Source organism: Mus caroli, unplaced genomic scaffold, assembly GCF_978045245.1.
Source record: "Mus caroli unplaced genomic scaffold, Mus_caroli_1 scaffold_2, whole genome shotgun sequence".
NCBI lineage: Eukaryota > Metazoa > Chordata > Mammalia > Rodentia > Muridae > Mus > Mus caroli.
The window spans coordinates 57696344-57719131 of NW_028227257.1; the positions used below are offsets into that span (position 1 = coordinate 57696344).

At 43.4% G+C, this 22788-nt stretch overlaps 1 pseudogene; it reads left to right on the plus strand.

Annotated features, from left to right (window-relative positions):
* Positions 1-16133: 16133 nt before the first annotated feature.
* On the plus strand, positions 16134-16896 carry LOC147005825 (BMP and activin membrane-bound inhibitor homolog pseudogene; annotated as a pseudogene).
* The last annotated feature ends 5892 nt before the right edge of the window (positions 16897-22788 follow it).

Sequence of the window (22788 nt, forward strand, 5' to 3'; positions counted from 1 at the left end):
AACATTTAATGACTGATAGCAACTCAGTCATTACATTACTGGATAAAGGAACACAAAAGGAATGAAAACACAGATATTTGCTTAATAAATGCATCTATCTACTCAAACATAGTCTGAACACAATAGGTACAGAAACATTCTTGGCACTAACAATCCCCATTTCTATAACAGATTTCATCGCCTTAGCTGGAGTTATAACTATCTTCTACACCCGTTCCCTAGTCCCTCCACCCTCAGCAAGCACATCAGGCATTCTTGGTCCTTTACCTATTGGATAAGTGACCAATGTCTTCACTCTTGAAGGGTCTGGGTTATGTATCATCCTACCTGGCTTGAGTTGTTGTAGTTTCCCATTGGCTTTAATCACAGTGCAGATCTCTTGCGTTTGATATGATCTTCCTTACCTCCATTGTGGGGAAAGAGTCCAATTTCATTTGGTCTGGGTCAACCACCCCTTCTAACTCTATGGTTGCTTCCAATGTGGCTAGAGAGTAGTCTTAGCTTCCAGTTCAGTGGGATGTCTCCTGACCAAAGCACCCCCACTATCGGGGGTCAAAACTTCTAGGCCAAGAGAGCATAAGCTTTTGGGTCATAAAGCAAAAGTTTGGCTGGTGGCTCAATGGGGATGCTGATGAGGTACCATTTCCATTTCCACATCTCCATCCAGGAACTGTGAAGCCTGAGTAATGGGAGAAACCATATATTGGGCACTGATTTGAGCACAATGCACCTTCTGGAGAACCTCAGCATTCCAGCCTGCTGCTATCTATATAACTGCATTTTTTTTCAAGGTAGAACTAGAGATATGTTCTTATTAACATAAGTCAATTACAGAGGATGGAAATCATTATATTTTCATGCATGTGCATAATGAACTTTGATCATATTCAGCCCTACTATCCTCTTCTGTCTCCTTCTACTCCCAACAATGCTCCTTCTCTTCCAAACTAGCCACTCCTCCACTTCCAGGTCTCAAGTTTGTTTTCTTTTAACAACCCAGAGAAATTTCATTAATTTTTCGTTACAGGGTCATGAGCACCTTGCCAACATCTATACCTGAAGAAGAGTTGTCTCCTTTCCCTATCAACCACCAACTTCCATAAATAAACCCTCAGGAAGGGGTGGGATCAACAAGTTTCTCTTGTTCCCTAAATAGAAAATTGACCGTACAGGACTAATGTTATACACGTCTTGCATAAGTAATCATAGCTACGGTTAGTCCAAGAGTGCAGCAGTCATATCATGCCCAGAAGTCATCACCCAACCAGCATCACTAACTCCCTTCCTCCACCCTCTTTCTGTGATACTCACTGAGTCTTGTATGTGACTTAATAGATGTCTCATTTATTGCTGGACAATAAATAAATGGTCACTTGTTTTTGAGTACATTGAACAGTTGTATTTCTTCAATCACCAATGACCACTGTGGAAAAAAATGTCACTGACCTAAGCAGATAACTCCTATCCTCTATATATAAACAGTTATTAGGACGCAACTTAATGGGAACATCATGTCCATCTAGCACAGCAACAGCAGTACTTCCCTATTGGGAAACATAACCTCCCTAACCACAGGCCTTTTAACTGTGAATTCCTTCCTGGTGGTTGACACAAAACCTAACCCCAACCACTATTGTACTGGTGGGTTTATCTTACCTAGTCTGTCAGTATTGTTGTGCACAGGGTCCACAGCTAAGTAAGAGTGCCGATAACAATTCTCCCCCAACAGCCTGCTTAGCACCTTCTGGCTTTGCGAGAGATAGCCAGCAAGGAAGAAATTTCAAGCCAAGTTCTAACTTGGTTTTCTATGCCTTGTGATCAAAAGATGGGGCATCTTTAGCAATCTGGTTTTGCTACCTAGTCCTGGTGAGCAAACAGTAGCAGAGGCAGGTCTTGCCCCCTCCTGTGAGACTCCCTGACCAACAACCCATAGGGAAGAATCTCATGCCTGACACAGGATTTTATTAAACAACCCAGGACTCAGGGTTACTTAACAGCTTTTTGTACCTACTGGAGGTTCGTCTATTTAAACTGTTTGTTTTATGTTTGTTCCCCTATCACGACTCATCCTTCCGTGTGGTGTTTTCAAGCATCCTTTGTTTGGGTTGACTCCTCTCTTCTGTGTCCTGGCCACACCTCCACACACCTCTCCACTCCCAGCATTCCCCATTACAGTTTCATATCACAGACATTCTACTTCCACTAAAGATTCTGTTTTCCCCTCTATCATGCAATCCTTCTACTTTCCTGGGGCCTACACAGTTACTTTCACATAAATGTATATAGAGAGAGGTTGGAAGACAGGATCCACATTGAGGGAGAGCTGAGGTTCAGTTACCTCAATATAGTTTCTGTTCCTATTCATTTTCCTGCACTGTATCTATGCCTTGATAAAAGCCATCCTACCATTTATTCAAGTCAGTTGCTTCAAGCTGATGGAGAACATGGTGGTTTGAGTCAGAAATGTTCCTCCAGGTTTGTGCATTTGACAACGACCAACAGCTGGTGGTGCAGTTTGGGGAGATCATGGAATGCCTAGGTACAGCCTTACTGAAGGAAGTACATCTCAAGGCTGGTATTTGAGGTCTTACAGCCTTACCCAACTTCCTGTTTCTCTCTGCTCCCTGTGTTTGATTGAGATGTGAACTCGCAGCTCTCTGTTCCTCCTGCCATGCCTGTCTGATACCATGCCAACCCTGCCATTATGGATGTAGCTCTCTGCAACCGTAAGTAAAAATAAACTTTCACTCTTTTAAGTTACTTTTGCCCATGGTATTTTATCACAGCAACAGACGTGTAACTAATGCCCTCATCATCATACTTCTAGATATAGATATAGATGATATAGATATATAGATATATACATGAAGTGAGTTCTTTGTTCAGAAACACTTTGTGGAATACTATAGAAGCACTTATTAATCCAAAAAATTGTACTTTGTCTGAATCATTGACCTTCAGGAAAGGCAAATCCATCATCAGGAGAAGTATCTCTTCTGATGGGAACAAATCACTGCCATTCTTTACTATAGAAGTGAACTGATGCAGTCCACCTATCACCTAGCTTCTGGCAGGTCATACTGCAGCATGTCATGATATCAGGAACACAGAGTTACAGTCTTGGTAAAAAGGAGTCCATGCTGTTGAACCCATGTGCACTTCCCATCTGTGCCACCATGGCAAGTATGTTCATGTGCCCCATCAGCCAATAATAGAGAAGGAGTAGGAGATGAATTAGCACTCACAGAACAATCTATATATTTGGCTATTAAAATCCTCTGCTGATGTTAGGTTTGGTGAGCAACTATACAAGACACAAATATCTTCATATTTTGGTGGTCTCACCAAATCCTCCTTTGCCATGCACTCCAGTCAAGTCTGCTTGACAGGCTGAAAAGTCTAGAAGCACTCATGGGGAAGAGTTTCATGGAAACTCACCTCCTGGTGCTTTGGCGTTCTCATTTACCCATACTCATACCCTATTCCTGCGTTAGTCTGGTGTATGGAACTATGAGCTCTCTTTTAATATTTTATTATAATTGCTTTTAAAGATTAAATTCTGATATAGTTAAGTCTCCCCAGTGTTCCAAGATCCCAGAAGTTGAGGAGCTTGGAATCCAGCAGAAATGCAGTAAGGAAGTTACCTATTCAGTAACTAAGTAAGCATTACAAAAGACAGAGCCAGTAGATCAGAGCTGGCCTGCAAAATATTTACTAAGGACAGTAGCAAATCTCACCCAAACAAGGGAATACCATAATAGAGCTAGGGAATCCCACTGAGACAGAGATCTTCTCTACAGCTAGGAAGAGCAAGCTTCATGTTAGAAGCAAGTTGGTATATTCTTCTGTAGAATAGGTGGGTTGGGGTATTGCAGTATTCATGAAAAGGTCTGCTAGTGCGGAACCCCTGGTGGTGGGTTTAACAATAGACTAGTTTACACCTGGCTCCCTTCTTTGTGGCAGCAGCCTGGTCCCTGCCTTCTTTTGATGTATACATTCCTTTTGTATTGCAGCACTGTAACTTGGTGGATTGTATTTTGCCTAGTTTCTTGTTATTTCTTCGGTATAAAAAGTTTGATGCTCGACCTGACAAAAGACATTCAGATTCTACACAATCTCACATGTTGGTCTCTCTGTCACCCACCTTGCCCACCTGCCCCAGAGACTGGTTCCACGAAGACAAAGGAACCCAGAGGGTCTGCAGCACTCCTTCCCTAAATGTTGTTCACTCCAATTTTACAATCATATGTCCAAGTCTCTGACTATCCAGACAAATCATTGCCTGTAACTGTATATAAACATCAGTATATAATACCACATCTGATCATTTTTAGTTCAAGCAAATTGCATGATCATGGCCAGATATCCTTCCCAAAGTGCTGCCCACTGTGAAAATTTCCCTTCCCCACTGTCCTTCATATCTGCTCCAGAATGAGATAGTGATGCTACAGATATCCACTTCTGGGTAGACCCTGCACAGCATACAGAATGATCTCTAAAGCAGATCTTAGTCTTCTGTTTCTTGGTCAACCAATCATAGAGCATATCCAACAAGGCCTAAGGTACACCCTTTGGAGACAGAGGCATTAACAGTAGTCCACACGCTGTGGTCAACTTCTTCATGTAACTTCATTGTTTCCCAAGAACCTGCTGAGATCCAATCATATATATAATATATATTGCTGCCTTGAATATGCAAAGATAGAGTTTGTTGGGTCAAGTAGCACCCAGCTAATGGTTTATAGTTCATATCACATGATAATTTGTAGATCATTGTCAAGTGCTCAGTTTCCACTAACAAAGTCACAATAGCAGGTCAAGACCTATTCCTCAAAGGGAGAACAACAGATTACAGAAGGATCTTTTTCCTACCGCCAAAATTCCAAAAGCCTTCATTGGGATTCACTTTCAGGGACCTGCCAAAAGCTTCAGAAAGCATCCCTATGTGCCACTGATACCTCAAGTACCATCAGGTGTGCTAGTCATGCAGCACAATTGGCCTAGCAGCCTGCACAGCAACCACGACCTGTGAAAAAGCCTTCTCTTATTCCAAGAAACTGTCCAAAACAAGTAGTCTTTTGAGACACTTGAAGTATATGCAGGAGTAACACAACCAACTTGAGAACAGACTGGCTCCAAATCCAAATAGAGCCAGTAGGCAGCATGCTTTTATTTCTAGGTGGTGGGAAATGCCAAATGTAACAACTTATCATTCATCTTCTAAGAAATACTTCTCTCTGCCCCACACCACTGTGCTCCAAGAAATTTCACTGATGTAAAAAATTCTTGCATTTTTTTTCCAGGTTCTTTCCCATCATCTGGTAGACACATACTTTATCAAGAAGTCCAAAGTGAGGTCTACTCCCTGCTCTCTTGGTCCAATAGTTCTAATATCTTCAATAAAATGGACCACTGCAAGCACCGGGGAAGATACTAGTGATCGAGATGTTTGCACACTAAGGACATTAGTAGCCTAGAGATTTAGTGAACCCTGTCTTAGGGTTGCTATGCCTGCACAAACAAGTTGACCAGGAAGCAAGTTGGGGAAGAAAGGATTTATTCAGCTTACTCTTCCACACTGCTGTTCATCACCAAAGGAAGTCAGGACTGGAACTCAAGCAGGTCAGGAATCAGGAGCTAATGCAGAGGCCATGCATGAGGGATGTTACTTACTGGCTTGCTTTTCCTGGCTTTCTCAGCTTGCTTTCTTATAGAACCCAAGACTACCAGCCCAGAAATGGTACCACCCACAAGGCCTCTCACCTTGATCACTAATTGAGAAAATGCCCCACAGCTGGATCTCGGGGAGGCACTTCCCCAACTGAAGCTCCTTTCTCTGTGATAACTCCAGCCTGTGTCAAGTTGACATTCAAACCCAGCCACTACAAACCCTTAAAGTAAAAAAGTACCAAGAAAAAAAAAAAGCACTTGCTAGATCAATGTTTTCATACCCAGTGCCAGGATTATGCTTTTCTACTGAGAGAAAGAAGCCACATCTGGTACAGCAGTGGCAATTAAAGGCCATGCTTAATTAAGTTTGTGGTAAACAGCGGTCTTCCTCTATGTTGTCTGTGTCTTTTGCACAGGCCTGTAGGAGGTGTGGTGGGAACCATTACCTTGCATCTTCTGAGTACTCAAATGGTGGCACAAACTTCTGTAATCCTCTGGGCTTTGCACACTGCTTTTGACTTAGTATTTTCCCTGACAGGGACAGCTCTATTCACTGGCATTTGGCCTTTCCAACCATAGATCAGGCTGCCAATGAGGGGATTCTGCCAACATCTAAATGTATCTATCCCAACTATGCATTCTGGGGCTGGGAAAATAACCATAGGATATCTATAGAGAGCCACTGGACCCAGTGTGAGTCAGACTGTGGCTAAAACTCTATCAATGGCCTGACTCTCATAAGCCTCTTCTTTGACTCTGGGCACAGTCCTACCTGCAACCATCTGAAATCAATGTCAATTCAGAGGCAGTGTCTCCTGGGTGAGAGGAAGTCTGATCGCCTACTTTTCTCCAATGTGATGTTGCCCTCATAAAAACTATAAACTTTATGGTATTGTAGGAGGTTCTGCCTCAAGGGGGCCTGGCCTTCCTCTCATCTGAGGGGATCTATGTCTGTAACTGACTCAAGATTGAAAATTAATTGAGGGGACCTTGATTCTCTATTGAATTAATTCAGTGTAACTTTACTGTAATTCAATGTAACTTTTCTTTCCCTTCTCTGGAGTTCCTTTGCTTATAGAGATCAAGCAAAAACATAGTTGAAACCTAATCTATTTTGCTTCTGGGAATGCCATGATTAATTGGGTGGTGCTACTGTTTACATGAATCAAGCCTTTACTGTGCTGTCTGTTTGGGGAAGTACTTTCAACCTTGGTTAATTGCCATGTAGACCTTTCTTCTCCCTGATCAGTTGAGATGGGAAGTTGGGTCAGATGCATATGACTATGAATCATAAAATTAACTTTGGGGCTATGAACCAAGGACTGCCCATTGGACTTAGATTATACAAACCTTCTCCCCATCAAACTGGAAAACATAGTAACCACAACTTGGAACTAAAACTCACTAAAGGATGTGTATGTGTCTGGTTCCCACAAAAGCCACTGGTGTCAGATCCCTCTGGAACTGGAATTATAAATGGTTGTGAGCAGTGATGTGGGATGTGGGAACAGAACTTAGATCATATGGAAGACAGGCAATACTCCTGACCACTGAACGGTCTTCCCACTGCCCTTCTTTCTGCTTCCTTATATCTGGGATGCCACTAGAAGGGGCTGTCAACATTAACAATGTGTCTTCCCTCTTCAAATAATCCAGTCAAGAAAATTCCTCACAGGTATGCCTAGCTTCTTGCCTTTAAAAAAATATTGATTCCATATCCAATCAAGTTGACACCCAATATTAACTGTTAGAAACCTGCCCCTTGTCAAATTGATACCCACTCACCCGACTTTATGTCATGCTTAATTCCCAAATGAGAACAATAGCAAAGTCATAATTCTGCCTAGCATGATATAACTGTCTCACATAAAACCATAAGCACATTATTTCTTTTCTTCCATAATATGTGGCAAAGTTGCTTAGGGAACATTTAGTGTCTTGGTGTCACATACCCTGAATATGATACTATACATTTACAACACTTAACGTCTGATATTTTCTCAATGTTATACTAAATGTAAAACAGGGGTCTAGAGAGATGGCTCAGTGACTAAGAGTACTTTCTGCTCTTGAAGAAGACCAGAATTCAGTCCTTAGCATCCACATCAATGTGCTTACACTCACCTGTAACCCCAGCTCCAGTGGATCTGAAATCCTCCCCCTCACCACACATGGGCATACTCACACAGTCATACCCACATAGGGAGTGGAAACTTTGGGGGTCTTGTAAAGTCAGTTATGTCCAAGGATGTTTTTCTGAAGTAGACACAGGTGAAAGGATGTTTTGCTAAGGCAGACACAGGTGAAAGGATGTTTTGCTAAAGCAAATACGTGAAAAGACAAGTGATAAAAGATTTTTCACTAAGGACACACTTGTATTCGTTCGCCTTACATTGTGTCGCTGAGTTCCATTTGTGGTAATTCATAGGAAAAAACTTGCCAAAGAACTTCTCGTGAGGTTCTGGAGGCTTCTTGCCTCTTCTGAGGACTTGGGCTGATTGACAGAGTGATGTCAGCTGATACAGACTCACTTAGGGTTTTACTAAGACAGACTCGTGTGGTGAAGCACGACCCATGGGAAGACATTTGATATTTTGAGAGAGTATATACAGGACTCAATAGACAGTGACGGTGGGCTCGCATAGCTAGCTTTGCAACACTTCTTGGTCTTGGGTCTTTGTCTTTGCTGATCTTCACTTTGTTGAGTGCTAAGAACTTTTCCTGTTGTCCCTGCTGGTCCTAATTGCTTCTCCTGACTTGTGCCTATTCAGTGGAGTCCTGTTTATAGTAGGCTGTGTCACTGCTGCCAATTTGTGTTTACTAACCCAGCACCACTGACCTAGAATACCGGTATATTTGTAAAGTATTTTGCAAGTGGATCAAGCTGCCACTTCTGATTCCTGCAAACTAAACTGCTGATTTCCTGACAAAGCAGATTAGATTTGCTCCAAAGAACAATTTCTAAACAGGTCCACTTCCCCTATATCCTAATAACATTTCTTCTCTACTACCTATGATGGAGGTGGGCTACAGAGGAGGTTAAAACATTTAAAAAACATTATTAAATTAGGCTTTTAAAAATTTAAGCCAACATATACATATAAATTTTAAAATAAAGAAATTTCTTTACGTGATAAATATAGGTGGGCGGGAAAATGTTTCAGTGGAAAAGGCATTTGCCAGCATACAGATGACCTGAGTTCAAACAGTAGGAAGCACATGGAAGTCTTTCAGGTAGTTCTCTGTCCTTAAAATGTGCTCTGTGCTGCATGTACACACACACACACACTGGTCACAAGGCGGCCAGCTAAGGATGGATGAGCCCTAGGGAGCCAGCAGAGAGCCAGCAGCCCCTTCTTGACTATGTGCACCCTACTTCTCGTCGGCCACGCGCGCGGGCAGACCCCAAGCCCATTGGTCCGTGGTGGTGAAAGACTCCAAAACTCCCAAAGGGAGGCACTTACTCAAGCCTCGGGTCAGCCGCGCACCCAAGAAGACACTGAGACCGGTACTTAAGATGTATAGAGAGTAAGATTTAATACAGCAACGACAAGAAAGCAAACAAAAAGCACATATACCAGATATCTGGGGTCGGATCTCATGCAGCCTGCAAGGTGCAGAGGAGATTCGGCAATTAGCCCAAACTTTTCACAAGCTTTTATAGGAAATAACCAGGGAAAAAGTACAAGTTTTACGTCACCAAGGTGTTCTGCCAAGGGGCTTTACATAACCAAGGGGTCGTGTCCTATATTTTGGCAATGTACTCGATCTATTGGAACATTCTGGGACAGTACCAGGAGGCCCCTATCTCAAAAATGTTCTTGGCATAGTCTTCAGTTGGGAGGGGTAGGACTAGGTTTTTTCCAGGAGACCCCTTATCTAAAAAATGTTCCTGGAGCAGTTTCCAATTGGGAGGGGGTACCTTGGGGTAAAAAGTTCAGGAGTGCTCCGGGAACTATCTCTGGATGGGAGGGGTAAGAGAACTCTGAGCTGAAGAGTTCATGGAGAGTTCAGGTGTCCAGTAATTAACTCTTTCATCCCCCCCTTCTTTTAGGGACAAGCTCTAATCTTAGAGCTGGGTACCGGCTTCCTGAAAGACCCGATATTTTTGCCTTAATACCATAACCTGCACTGCATTTATTCTTTCTCTGATAAAAGCCACTAACTTATTAAGAATGCAGGGGCCAAAAATAAGCAAAAGCATAAGTATAATTAAGGGTCCTGCTATGGAGGAGAGGAGAGTGGTAAGCCAAGGGGACTTATTAAACCAGCTTTCGAACCATCCTTGTTGGCTTTCTCTCTCTCTTTTACGCATATCTAGGCGTTCTCTAAGTCTGGCCATAGAGTCTTTGATTACTCCTGAATGATCAACATAAAAACAACATTCTTCTTTTAGGGCAGCACAAAGTCCTCCTTCTTTAAGGAACAATAAGTCTAATCCCCTCCTATTTTGCAGCACTACTTCAGACAGGGAAGTTAAAGATTCTTCTAATTTAGTTATAGACTGTTCTATAGTTCTAATATCAATGTCCATAGCTGTACGTAATTCTTCATAGTATTGGGGGGTCTGAATTAAGGCAGCGGTCCCTGTACCTACTCCTGCTGCTACTCCCAATCCCAAAAGTACTGCCAGGGTTAAGGTAATGGGCTCTCTTCTCCAACGGACCCGATGATCAAACTTATCTAAAAAGGAGCTATCATCATGATACAGGAGTCTAGGAATAAGCTGAACTAAAATGCAGAAGTCTTTGGAACTATTAAAAACAGATATAGATACACAAGGAGTGAGACCGGTATTGCAAGCCCATACAATGTTTCCCTCCCCATTAAGCACTTCCCATGACTGTTGAATCGGGGCAAGAGGGTTGTCGTTCCCTAGGCTTAGGGTGGCCCCCACGACACAAACGAAGTTTAAGAGGATTGTCAGTAGTTGCCACCGTCCAGTTGTCTTCATGGTTGCCTCTACCCTGGCTAGGAGTCTTCTTGACGTGGGAGGCGTGGAGTTGTTAACAGTATCAGATATGGTCCTTTCCACCGAGGCTCAAGAGTGCCGGTGCGATGTCATCTGACAAGGACCGAACTGCTGTAGTCTCAGGTGCATGAGCTTCTTTGATCTGGTCCCAGATCTGTGTTCTGACAACCTCCAAGGCCTTTAAATGGGTAAACAGAGCAGAGGGTGAGAAAGAGTCAACACAGGGATCCAATATCCTGCTAGACTCAGTCAAAGAAGTAAAACGTCCAGGTGTGTTTCGGACTCTGAGAAGCACAAAGGGAAGGAGGGTCACCCAGTCTTTACCGCCAGTCTCAATAACTAATTTAGTTAGGGTCTGGGCATGACGCAGGTGCACGTAGATCAGATCTCTGGCTGGAACTGGTGAGATGTCCTTGGGGTATCCAGCTCGTTCACTGTAACCAGTTGTGACCAGACTTTTTTCTGTATCACCTGCAAGCCCTTTTAACTTAGCATACAGAGCATTATTAACAACATAGGTTTAAACACATCATTTGAGACTATGATGGGCATAGGAGTTTCATAAAGGATCTTAAACAGAGTAAAACTGAATCAAGAGATAGGACATAGGGAAGGAACACCAAGTCCATGCCAGTCTCCACGATTAATTTTGTCAAGGTCTGTCTTAGAGTTTTAAACTAATTTTTATCTATCCTGAGCTCTGAGGTCTATACACACAATGTAATTTTTATTTGACCTCTAAATGCTTGGCCACACCCTGACTTACCTGGGCAACCATTGCTTTTGGCACTCTGAACCTTGGAAAAAAATTTTCTTTAATAGTCTTCTTGATGACTATGTGAGCAGTATCATTTATCCATATTGAGAACGTCTTTTTCTGCAGATGTCAACAGCTTTCTTTGTCTGCATATTGTTCCATACAGTGGCAAAAGCATACCCGCTGTCAGTGTCATTTATAAAGCTTGTATCAAAACCACAAGTTCAGCTTTTTGGGCTGAAGTCTCTTTAGGGAGGCTGCTGGCCTAGATCACCTGCTTTTTGTCCACTGCTGCACTGCTGTCCCCGCCTTCCGCTTACCTTAAACATGAGGCTACTGCCATCCGTGTAGGGTAAAAGGCTTAGTCAGATCTGGCAAAGCCAGAGCGGGGGCTGCAAGCAAGGCTGCCTTTATGCTGTCAAAGGCTTTTTGGTGTTCCTCAGTCCAGGTGAATGGGACTTTTTCTTTAGTCCAGAGTCTGTAAAAGCCCACCGTTCCCAGAAACTCACGTACTTGGCGCGGGGTGGTGGGGGTTGGGATCAGCATCACAGTCTTTTTTCTTGGCTTCGGTGAGCCACCGCTTTGAGACATAGCTGAGCTTTCTTAGCCGATACCCGGTACCCCAACTCACCCAATTCATTCAGGAGCTTCTAGGAGGGCCAGAATTTCTTCTTTGTCTTTGACGTCTCTGCCTTCAGCCAACCGCAGGGCTTGGGTTAGCGCCAGGAGTTCAACCTTCTGAGCCAAAGTTCCTTCTGCCAGAATGTCAGAGTGATGAGTAGGTCTTATTCTGTCAACAAAAAGCTCTAATAATGTGTCCATCAGCCAGGGAAACAATTGAATCATGTGTCTCTGACCAGAAGCCACTATGTGCAGACAAGCAGGCCATCCCTCAGTCACCAGGTCTAATTTTTCAAGTGCCACTGGTCTTTTAGGGTCCCAATTTCTGAGTAAGAACCTCTTTAGCAATACTTTTGTTCTCAGTCACATTTAGGAGTCCCAAAGTTGGGGACAACATTAGGGCAGTCTCAATAGCATCTAAGGCCATCCAAGGTTGTTCTTTATTTCTTATACGAGGGGCTGTTTATCTTTTTAATGCAGCAAAACCTGGGATCCACAGTTTGCAAAGACCTGTAGTGTCCAGGAACCTTTTAAACTTGCTTTGCATTGGTTAGTGGAGGAATATGAAAACACAGTCTCTTTTTTTAAGGACTCAGCTTCTGTGTTAGCACCCCTTCTGCTATCTCTTTATTTTTAGCCACGAATAGGTAAAGGGTTTTGTCTTGAGGGGGGGTTCCTCTTCTTTTTGTTAGGACAGTCTCTCACCCAGTGCTCTTCTTTTTTTTTTTTAACAGCAAACACTCTGATCTTTAGCCAAAAGCTTTCTTTTTTTGTTGCCAGGTACTAAGTTTTCTTGCTTCCCTAACTCTTGTGACCAGCATTTTATTTCTCTTATCTTCTTTTAAAAATTTTCTGACTCCTTATTTCTTACAGATCATCTCTAAGTGCTAGTATTATTAGCAAGTGTCACTTTGCTGGGTTCTAGTCTTTGTCGTTTATCTCTCTTTGCTCCTGTTTCTTAACTGCAATGGATCTAATTATTACATCTATATTCTGTCACATAGTTTACCTCTTTTTACTGTTAACCTATTTCTTTTGAGTCTGCTGAAGCTTTGCTCTCAATTCTTCTTTGCAGACCTCTATCTTTCTCTTAACTTTTGTAACTTTTCATAACCTAGGTCAGATTGATGGGACATTTTCTAGTCCCACAGACATGAGACCCTCAACAGAGCCTGGCAGTCAGGTGCTCCTTACCTTGTATGTCTCCCTCACCGGAGCTTAGAACAAACTCACACAGCTCAGGGCAGTGCCTGAGAAGAGAAAACACATGGGGCAGAGAAGGGAGTGCAGTTTTCACATCAGACCACTGATATTTCAAAATGAACACAATTTTTTTTTCTCTGTTAACAAGAGACAGGATACAGGGGGCAGGAGAATGAGCCTTTCTCCCACCCAAGAGGCAGGCAAAGGCTGAAAACAAACCCTTTGATGCGAAGAGCCCAGAGCGGAGTCTCCGCTACGCGCCGGAATGCGGTGTAAACTCCTGGGAGTGGCAAACAAACGCTGGCAGGCAGGCAGAGGCAGCAATTTAACTATTTAACTACCTGATAGACGCCCTGTGCTCTCTGCACTGTCTTTGGGGAGGGAGCACGCAGTCAGGCAGGCACAAGGGAGTGCGGGTAGACTCTGGGGGGGCCAAAGGAGGGACGGCGGCTGTAGTCGGCCCCTCCCCAGCTGTGGCAGGCTTCACGGCCACTCCGGGACCGGCAGGCGGGGTCACTCACCACCAGCATCTCACAACTCGGGGCACAGACAGCCTCTGCTTCTGCCGTGCCTGCAGAAGCCAGAACCTCAGCGCCACTGCTGCTATCAAAGCCCCAACTGCGCCGCCAAAGCCAGAAATTCTTAGCCCAGCTCTGCAATCTCAGAGCTCTTTTGAGCAGCCTGGGGCTCCCCAGCCGAGTGCGGACCGTGCGCCGCGTTTGTCGGCCGGTGGCAGCCGGTCTCGCCCCACGATGGCCCCGCAGCAAGGCCGGCCGGCGCTGCCCGCCCGCTGCGAGCCGCTGGCACTGCCTCGCCGAGAGCGCGGTGGGCAAGACCGGCCTGATGGTTCTTTTTCTCTTTTTTTTTTCCTTTTTAAAACCATTGCTGACTAATTCTGTCCTGACGTCAGTCCAAGTCTACAGTCGACAAAGGGTTAACACACATACACACACAGTCTTGTCATGTGGCCACAAACAAGCACACTCGTCCACGCCTGGACTTACACAACCAGCCAAACACTTTTTTCTGACGGGGTCGGATTTCACATTGACTCTTTTTCCTGATAGGGGTGGGATTCTACATCCACTCCCGCTCTGGCAGAGAGAACATTCTCTCTCTTTTTCACTCTGCCAGGCAACAGCCAGGTCTTTTTGACTGTTCTGTACCCTGGGCACTCCTTCCAGGGTCTCCCTTGGAACATCTCTTTTGGGGTGCCGACCGTGAGGCCATAGACAGTCGTCCTCTCACAGCCACTGCCAGAATAAACCCACAATCTCAGAATACACAAATGCAGCAGTTCCACACCTACACACCCAGCAGATTGTCCCACTTCTAGATTAATAGCAGACACAACAAGAGTGGACACGACAAAAGCAGACACGAGACTGAGACAAAAAGAAAAAACCAAAGCACGAGGTGGGACTCGAACCCACGATCTCGCGACCTGAAGCACGAGGTGGGACTCGAACCCACGATCTCGCACAGAGGCACGAGGTGGGACTCGAACCCACGATCTCGCAACCTGAAGCACGAGGTGGGACTCGAACCCACGATCTCGCACCCTGAAGCACGAGGTGGGACTCGAACCCACGATCTCGCACAGAGGGGTCCACTAAGCGTCCTTAGTCCTCCCCTATCTCACCTGGGACGTCTCCCAGGGGCAGATCGGACGGTGGGCACCTGGGCACGTCTGCTCCTTACCCACTTCGCATTCCCTCCCGGAGTGCGATCTCTGGTGCTCCTACTGAGCACAGAGCGTCACGCAAAACCAGAACAGCGATCGCTCATACAGAATGGCCTTCCTGGCCTCTCAGAAATTAACAGAACACAGACACCAGACCAAAGCAGAACAGTAAATCTTACTTCTGAGCGGGTCCAGGACTTCTGGGTAAACGCGCTGATTCCCGGCCAATGCACCAAATGAAAGACTCCAAAACTCCCAAAGGGAGGCACTTACTCAAGCCTCGGGTCAGCCGCGCACCCAAGAAGACACTGAGACCGGTACTTAAGATGTATAGAGAGTAAGATTTAATACAGCAACGACAAGAAAGCAAACAAAAAGCACATATACCAGATATCTGGGGTCGGATCTCATGCAGCCTGCAAGGTGCAGAGGAGATTCGGCAATTAGCCCAAACTTTTCACAAGCTTTTATAGGAAATAACCAGGGAAAAAGTACAAGTTTTACGTCACCAAGGTGTTCTGCCAAGGGGCTTTACATAACCAAGGGGTCGTGTCCTATATTTTGGCAATGTACTCGATCTATTGGAACATTCTGGGACAGTACCAGGAGGCTCCTATCTCAAAAATGTTCTTGGCATAGTCTTCAGTTGGGAGGGGTAGGACTAGGTTTTTTCCAGGAGACCCCTTATCTAAAAAATGTTCCTGGAGCAGTTTCCAATTGGGAGGGGGTACCTTGGGGTAAAAAGTTCAGGAGTGCTCCGGGAACTATCTCTGGATGGGAGGGGTAAGAGAACTCTGAGCTGAAGAGTTCATGGAGAGTTCAGGTGTCCAGTAATTAACTCTTTCAGTGGTGGTGGTGGGGTTTCAGGTGGGACAAAAGCGAAGCCACGTGCTGGAGGCCTCTGACCAGAGACTGAGCAGTGAGGGTCTCACAACTTGGAACCTACCTAGAAGCTTGGCTCTGCAGCACACCTCTGCTGCTCGCGCAGGCGTCCGTTAGGGGGAGTGGACAGTGCCCCGCTCAGGCCTTAGCCCGCCTCTGGCCCCGCCCCCTGCTTCTGGGCCCCAGGGCTAGAGGCGTCGGCCAATCGGAGAGTGGAGGTGGGGCATAGAGCCTCCCTGGCTCTATTTACCCCCGCCCGGCTCCAATTCCCCTCTCCTGTTCCTGTCTTTTGCACTGGCTGGCAGAGCAAGAGGACTACCGCCTGAGAGCGCGAAGGACCCGGAATGGGTCCTCGGTAGTCTTAGTTCCGCTCAATGCTCAGGCTCTCGCTCAGACACTGACAGCGCCCGGGCTCAAGTGCGGCGCGCCCGGGGGATCTTAGTGCAGCCGCGCCTGGCTCCGGGTTCGAAGGGAGCGCGAAACGTCAATGGATGCCACTCCAGATACTTCTTCATCTGGCTGCAGCTGGAGCTCTGTGCCATAGCTGTGCTGCTCACCAAAGGAGAGATCAGATGCTACTGTGATGATGCTCGCTGTGTGGCAACGGGTTACATGTGTAAGTCTGAGCTTAGTGCTTGCTTCTCCAGACATCTTGATCCTCAGGACACCAATTCCCACTCATCCACGGCTGTCTGGACTTACATGCAAGCACAGCACAGACATCTGCCGAGACAAACAGGCCCCAAACCACTCTGGCCCTGCCATGCCCACTTTAGAATGTTGTCACGAAGACATGTGCAAGTACCGGGGACTGCATGAAGTCCTCTCTCCTCCCAAGAGCAAAGCCTCAGGACAAGGAAACCAGTATCAGCATGACAGCAGCAGAAAACCCATCCCTAAGATGCAGGAGTGGACTTCCTTCAAAGAACTGTGGTTCGACCGACCTGGGATCGCTGCTGGACTGATCTTGTGCTGCCTTACTGTTTCGTTGGCCTTGCGAGTGCTTCAAAGAACAAGAGACTGCAGGATCAGTGACAGCAGATGCTGTCCTGTTTGCACTACAGCTTTCACCGTGGTGGCTTTCCTAGATCTGAGATACAAAGCTAAAATTTGAAGAGATCACCAGTGTAATCAACTAGAGTAAGTACCCAAGGAGGAACAACAATATGAACTAACCAGTACCCCCCCAGAACTGTGTCTCTAGCTGCATATGTAGCAGAGGATGGCCTAGTTGGCCATCAATGGGAGGAGAGGCCCTTGGTCCTGCGAAGATCATATGCCCCAATACAGGGGAATGCCAGGGCCAAGAAGTGTTAGTGGGTGGGTTGGGGAGCAGGACAGGGGGGATGGTAGAGGGGACTTTCGGGATAGCATTTGAAATGTAAATGAAGAAAATATCTAATAAAAAAAGAAATGAAACTTGGCAATTGGGTGTGTTTCCTTTTATAGAGTTCGGTAAACTGTAATATGTTTATCATACTATAGACACATATTCAGTATTTTAAACTGTAATATGTTTGTCATACTATAGACACATATTCAGTATTTTAAACTGTAATATGTTTGTCATACTAAAGACACATATTCAGTATTTTAAACTGTAATGTGTTTGTCATACTATAGACACATATTCAGTATTTTAAACTGTAATGTGTTTGTCATACTATAGACACATATTCAGTATTTTAAACTGTAATGTGTTTGTCATACTATAGACACATATTCAGTATTTTAAACTGTAATGTGTTTGTCATACTATAGACACATATTCAGTATTTTAAACTGTAATGTGTTTGTCATACTATAGACACATATTCAGTATTTTAAACTGTAATGTGTTTGTCATACTATAGACACATATTCAGTATTTTAAACTGTAATGTGTTTGTCATACTATAGACACATATTCAGTATTTTAATTTTAAACTGTAATGTGTTTGTCATACTATAGACACATATTCAGTATTTTAAACTGTAATATGCTTATCATACTATAGACACATATTCAGTATTTTAATGAGCAACTGCTTTGTGTTCTGAAAAGGCTGATTCTGCCAATATAATTAATTAGCATCTCTAGCAATTATGGAGATATCTATACAAATCATGACTGACAATGCTATAGCATATGTCTCTGGAAAACGGAACAACTTTTGCATATTATAATATAAAGCTAACTATGGGTGTGCCTCAGTTTTCTGCAGGACAAGCAGTTATAGAGAGATCCAATTGTACTTTAAAAGAGATGCTTAACAAACAGAAATGGGAAACAAAGATTCCCAGAGATAGATTACACAGTGCATTATTGGCTTTAAATGTCTTGATGCTAATGAACAAAAAACAACAGCTGCTAAGAAACATTGGACTATGGAAAAGCCTGCTGAGATTAATCGGCTTATATATATAAAGAATGTCGTTATATCTGAATAGAGGGAAGGAAATTATTAGCTAGGGGAAAGGCTTTATATATGTTTCTACAGGAGAAGAAAAACTATGGAATTCATCCAAATTGATAAAAATCTGATATGGGGGGTGGCTGGGGCCCGGGGTCGACTGACACCCGCCAGCTACCCACGACACCCCCCACAGGATCTTGAGACTTCTGGTGAGGGGAACACAGATTCTGCTCCAGTCCAATCGCGCGGGACCTGAGACTGCTTTGGTTGGGGAGGCAGAAAACCAGCCTGAGTAGGGCCACAAGCCTCTTCCGGTCTGACCAGCACCAGGGTAGCTGGGGCAGGGTCGGCTGACACCCGCCAGCTACCCACGACACCCGCCACAGGATCTTAAGACTTCTGGTGAGTGGAACACAGCGTCTGCTCCAATCTTTAAACAGTGACAACGATAACAACTAACCCCAGAGATTACCAGATGGCGAAAGGTAAACATAATAATCTTACTAACAGAAACCAAGACCAATCACCATCATCAGAACCCAGCACTCCCACTTTGCCCAGTCCAGGGCACCCCAAAACACCGGAGAAGCTAGACCCAGATCTAAAAGCATATCTCATGATGATGGTAGAGGACATCAAGAAGGACTTTAATAACACACTTAAAGAAATACAGGAGAACACTGCTAAACAGGTAGAAGACATTAAAGAGGAAGCACAAAAATCCCTTAAAGAATTGCAGGAGAACACTGCTAAACAGGTAGAAGACATTAAAGAGGAAGCACAAAAATCCCTAAGAGAATTGCAAGAAAACCAGACCAAACAGGTGATGGAATTGAATAAAACCATCCAAGATCTAAAAAGGGAAGTAGAGACAATGAAGAAAACCCAAATTGAGGCAACGCAGGAGATAGAAACCCTAGGAAAGAAATCTGGAACCATAGATGCGAGCATCAGCAACAGAATACAAGAGATGGAAGAGAGAATCTCAGGTACAGAAGACTCCATAGAGAACATCCGCACGACAATCAAAGAAAATACAAAATCCAAAAAGATCCTAACTCAAAACATCCAGGAAATCCAGGACAAAATGAGAAGACCAAACCTACGGATAATAGGAGTAGATGAGAATGAAGATTTTCAACTCAAAGGACCAGCAAACATCTTCAACAAAATTATAGAAGAAAACTTCCCAAACCTAAAGAAAGAGATGCCCATGAACATACAAGAAGCTTACAGAACTCCAAATAGACTGGACCAGAAAAGAAATTCCTTCCCACACATAATAATCAGAACAACAAATGCACTAAATAAAGATAGAATACTAAAAGCAGTAAGGGAAAAAGGTCAAGTAACATATAAAGGCAAGCCTATCAGAATTACACCAGATTTTTCACCAGAGACTATGAAAGCCAGAAGGGCCTGGACAGATGTTATACAGAAATTGAGAGAACACAATTTCCAGCCCAGGCTACTATACCCAGCCAAACTCTCAATTACCATAGATGGAGAAGCCAAAGTATTCCACGACAAAACCAAATCCACACATTATCTTTCCACGAATCCAGCCCTTCAAAGGATAATAACAGAAAAAAACCAATACAAGGACGGAAACCATGTCCTAAAAAAAGCAAGAAGGTAATCCCTCAACAAACCTAAAAGAAGACAGCCACAAGAACAGAACACCAACTCTAACAACAAAAATAAAAGGAAGCAACAATTACTTCTCCCTAATATCTCTTAATATCAATGGACTCAACTCCCCAATAAAAAGACATAGACTAACAGACTGGCTACACAAACAGGACTCAACATTTTGCTGCTTACATGAAACTCATCTCAGAGAAAAAGATAGACACTACCTCAGAATGAAAGGCTGGAAAACAATTTTCCAAGCAAATGGTAGGAAGAAACGAGCTGGAGTAGCCATTCTAATATCTGATAAGATTGACTTCCAACCCAAAGTCATCAAAAAAGGCAAGGAAGGGCACTTCATTCTCATCAAAGGTAAAATCCTCCAAGAGGAACTATCAATTCTGAATATCTATGCTCCAAATACAAGGGCAGCTACATTCATTAAAGATACTTTAGTAAAGCTCAAACCACACATTGCACCTCACACAATAATAGTGAGAGACTTCAACACACCACTTTCACCAATGGACAGATCATTGAAGCAGAAACTAAACAGAGACACAGTGAAACTAACAGAAGTTATGAAACAAATGGATCTGACAGATATCTACAGAACATTTTATCCTAAAACAAAAGGATATACCTTCTTCTCAGCACCTCATGGTACCTTCTCCAAAATTGACCACATAATTGGTCACAAAACAAGCCTCAACATATACAAAAATATTGAAATTGTCCCATGCATCCTATCAGATCACCATGGACTAAGACTGATCTTCAATAACAAAATAAATAATAGAAAGCCAACACACACGTGGAAACTAAACAACACTCTTCTCAATGATACCTTGGTCAAGGAAGGAATAAAGAAAGAAATTAATAACTTTCTGGAGTTTAATGAAAATGAAGCCACAACATACCCAAACTTATGGGACACATTGAAAGCATTTCTAAGAGGAAAACTCATAGCTCTGAGTGCCTCCAAAAGGAAACTAGAGAGAGCACACATTAGCAGCTTGACAACACACCTAAAAGCTCTAGAACGAAAAGAAGCAAATTCACCCAAGAGGAGTAGACGGCAGGAAATAATCAAACTCGGGGGTGAAATCAACCAAGTGGAAACAAGAAGAACTATTCAAAGAATCAACCAATCGAGGAGCTGGTTCTTTGAGAAAATCAACAAGATAGATAAACCCTTAGCCAGACTCACTAGAGGGCATAGGGAAAGTATTCTAATTAACAAAATTAGAAATGAAAAGGGAGACATAACAACAGTTCCTGAAGAAATCCAAAACACCATCAGATCCTTCTACAAAAGGCTATACTCAACAAAACTGGAGAACCTGGATGAAATGGACACTTTTCTAGACATATACCAGGTACCAAAGTTAAATCAAGATCAGGTTAATGATCTAAACAGTCCCATATCCCCTAAAGAAATAGAAGCAGTCATTAATAGTCTCCCAACCAAAAAAAGCCCAGGACCAGATGGGTTTAGTGCAGAGTTCTATCAAACCTTCAAAGAAGATCTAATCCCAGTTCTTCACAAACTATTCCACAAAATAGAATCAGAAGGTACTCTACCCAACTCATTCTATGAAGCCACAATTACTCTGATACCTAAACCACATAAAGACCCAACAAAGATAGAGAACTTCAGACCAATTTCCCTTATGAATATTGATGCAAAAATCCTCAATAAAATTCTCGCTAACTGAATTCAAGAACACATCAAAACAATCATCCATCCTGACCAAGTAGGTTTCATCCCAGGAATGCAAGGATGGTTCAATATACGAAAATCCATCAATGTAATCCATTATATAAACAAACTCAAAGACAAAAACCACATGATCATCTCATTAGATGCTGAAAAAGCATTTGACAAAATCCAACACCCCTTCATGATAAAAGTCTTGGAAAGATCAGGAATTCAAGGCCCATACCTGACCATGATAAAAGCAATATACAGCAAACCAGTAGCCAACATCAAAGTAAATGGTGAGAAGCTGGAAGAAATCCCACTAAAATCAGGGACTAGACAAGGCTGTCCACTTTCTCCATACCTATTCAACATTGTACTTGAAGTCCTAGCCAGAGCAATTCGACAACAAAAGGAGATCAAAGGGATACAAATTGGAAAAGATGAAGTCAAAATATCACTTTTTGCAGATGATATGATAGTATATATAAGTGACCCTAAAAATTCCACCAGAGAACTCCTAAGCCTGATAAACAGCTTCGGTGAAGTAGCTGGATATAAAATTAACTCAAGCAAGTCAATGGCCTTTCTGTACACAAAGGATAAACAGGCAGAGAAGGAAATTAGGGAAACAACACCCTTCTCAATAGTCACAAACAATATAAAATACCTTTGCGTGACTCTAACTAAGGAAGTGAAAGATCTGTATGACAAGAACTTCAAGTCCCTGAAGAAAGAAATTATAGAAGATCTCAGAAGATGGAAAAACCTCCCATGCTCATGGATTGGCAGGATCAACATTGTAAAAATGGCTATCTTACCAAAAGCAATCTACAGATTCAATGCAATCCCCATCAAAATTCCAACTCAATTCTTCAAGGAATTAGAAAGGGCAATCTGCAAATTCATCTGGAACAACAAAAAACCTAGGATAGCAAAAACTCTTCTCAAGGATAAAAGAACCTCTGGTGGAATCACCATGCCTGACCTAAAGCTTTACTACAGAGCAATTGTGATAAAAACTGCATGGTACTGGTATAACGACAGACAAGTAGACCAATGGAACAGAATTGAAGACCCTGAGATCAACCCACATACCTATGGTCACTTGATCTTTGACAAGGGAGCAAAAACCATCCAGTGGAAAAAAGACAGCATTTTCAACAAATGGTGCTGGCACAACTGGCGGTTATCATGTAGAAGAATGCGAATTGATCCATTCCTATGTCCTTGTACCAAGGTCAAATCTAAGTGGATTAAGGAACTCCA